Below are 2,869 nucleotides of genomic sequence, written 5' to 3' on the forward strand. Positions count from 1 at the left end.
TAACAAAGAAGTCTTTTCTCCAGGACTTGCTCTGATTTCAGGCCAGACTCATTTGGGGCCCTCCTGCGGAGAGTGAAGGTTAGGGATGCGGACGGTGCTGGGGTTCGGCATTGTTGCCAATGCCTTCGACCCAAAGACTGTGACTCAGAGCTTCGCTGCCCGCAGCAGTCTGGAATGCTGGAAAGTCCCCATTCAGTCTCAGAGAGCTCCAAGTTCTGTGGGGGGAACATAAATCATGAAGTTACTACCTACCTACACACACACACATATACACACAATTTTTTATTTGAAATTGATAGAGTAGTGTTTCGTTTTGTGACCCTCGTATCCTCTCCTCAGAGCATAGTAATGAGCAGACAGGATCTATGCAGTAAACACTGAAATAAGAAGAAGAAAATGATGAATTTCACCATTAGAACACTGAGGGTAGATTTTTTTTTTTTTTGCCAAGGGAAGATTGATAATCACAGCACCTACGAGACACACATGGCACAAACTTACAGAGTCCTGGGAGGGAGATGGAAGAAAGAACCGAGAATGATGAACATAAGATTAATGAAACCAGCAGCTCACGTAAAAAACACTCCATTTCTGAACATTTCTAGTGTCAAAGATTTCTGAATACCTGAATCCTATATACTTCTTATAAAGAAAAAAATAATAATTTTCACAATTGCAAGCGAAACAAATGGTATTGAAATAGCATCAAATTTTGTTGGGTTGGTTTATTTGGGGTGAGCCTCGCAAACAGTGCCCAAGAGGCATTGGGGTCCGATCATTTGTTTTCAGCCTATTGGGTCAAAGAGTCAATCTGAGAACATGAGATGTTATACTACTTAGGTCCTGCATTGTCAGGGATTACCTGGGTCACATGGGTGATGCTCAAGGGCCTCCACAGCTGTACTCAGCCATGCTTGGGAGACCAAGGGGTGACAGGGATTGAACCTGGGTTAGGCACATACTGGACCTACAAAATAACTGTCATACTATTTGTAGTCCCACAGCAAATATTTTAGCCTATGTTATATCTTTTAACATAGAGGTCTGTAGATATTATATATATGTAGAGGTATACATGATAGATTTGTTTGTTTCCATCATACTTTCTCTGTGTGTTTTTTTTATTTTATAAAAATAAAGTATTTTATAAAAATAAAAAAAGTAGTTTGCAGTGGACTGGAGCAATAGCACAGCAGGTAGGGTAGGGCGTTTGCCTTGCACAAGCCCGACCCAGGTTCAATTCCTTCGTCCCTCTCAGAGAGCCTAGCAAGCTAACAAGAGGATCCCACCTGCCTGGCAGAGCCTAGCAAGCTATCCGTGGCTTATTCAATATGCCAAAAACAGTAACAACAAGTCTCACAATGGAGACATTACTGGTGGCCACTTGAGCAAATCAATGAATAACGGGACGACAGTGCTACAGTGCTACAGTTCACAATTTTTGATTACATTTAATATTCAAACACAACCCTACCACCATTATACCTTGCTACCACCAAATTTGGGATGTTTTCATCCCAAGCCCCAAGCTCTGTCTCAAAGCACAACCGAAATGATATATTTTGTATTGTGTGTTATGAAAAACCACTGAAAATGCTATGAAAAAGTATCCATCCATAGAGGAAACAGTGTGAAGATTGTTCTATTTTGGCAGGGGCCATTAAGACATTATTTAGGATATCACTAACATGTTGTTAAAGGTTGAGTGATGTGAGCTTTCATATATATGTATGAAAATATGAATATATGCATATATATTTCCTTCTATGATTTATTGCCTACTATTTGAGCCCCATCAAATGTGATGTGGTATTTATGGAGAATGGGTAGGGAGAGTCTTATGATGTGTCACAGCCATCCAGAAATACATTCGCTTTTACATGAGGCTTGACCCAAGCGAGTGGGGAGTGGCCTTGAGTGTGGCAACATTTGGGTTCTGGAGGTTTTCAGCTGCCAGGGCTGGGTCCTTTGGGGAGGGGAGGGCTCTCACCCACCCCCCTCAGGGATATAATAGATTTTTGAAATAAAAAAATATCCTTGACTTCTTGAGTGCCCAGGTGTCCAAGAGTAGAAATCCCTGTAGAATCAGGGATTTCAATCAATATTTACTTCAATAGTAAGTATTGAAGTAAATGAAGAATCAATATTTACTTCAATAGTAAATATTGGGGCTGCGGGTATAATCTAGGAGTTAAGGTTCATGCCTTGCATGCAGTTGACCTGGGTTTGCTCCCCAGCATCTAGGAATAACCAGGCATGGCCTTGGGGGCCCCTAATCACCACAGGATGGTGGGCCCAGCACTTCAGGGTCCACAGAGTACTGTATCTTCCGTACTCTAGACTTGAACTACTGGCCTGGTTGATGGAGAATAGCCAGAAGGGGTCCTTGGACCACATGGGTATCTCTTTGGAGATTATCTCACCCAATATGAAGATTATCAGGAAAACCTTAGAGAGGAGCAGACTTAGTATAACTAGCACATACCCATTTTCCTTAATTAAGGGCATGTTGTGCCACTAAATTGTGGCCATATCTGTCAAGCCAAGAATGCAGCCCTGTTGGCCTGCACACTTCCCAGTGGGGAATTTACATGTCTTTTCTGGGATAAAGATGCTCAGGCTTGCCTTGATCTTCTTGTCAAATATACCTGAGATGTAGCACTGTGTAAATCTAATGTGTTGACTTGATAATTTATGTTACCTATGTTATTACCACCAATTTTTACAGCTATCTTGGTCACTTTACTTAATATGTACATACATATGTGTATATATTAAGTGAGTGTCATATATAAACTTTAAAGGCATAACAGATATTCAGCATATAGATATGCATAACAATTGAATATATACATTAAACTTGCATTTC

This window comes from Sorex araneus, chromosome 6 (genome assembly GCF_027595985.1).
Source record: "Sorex araneus isolate mSorAra2 chromosome 6, mSorAra2.pri, whole genome shotgun sequence".
Taxonomy (NCBI): domain Eukaryota; kingdom Metazoa; phylum Chordata; class Mammalia; order Eulipotyphla; family Soricidae; genus Sorex; species Sorex araneus.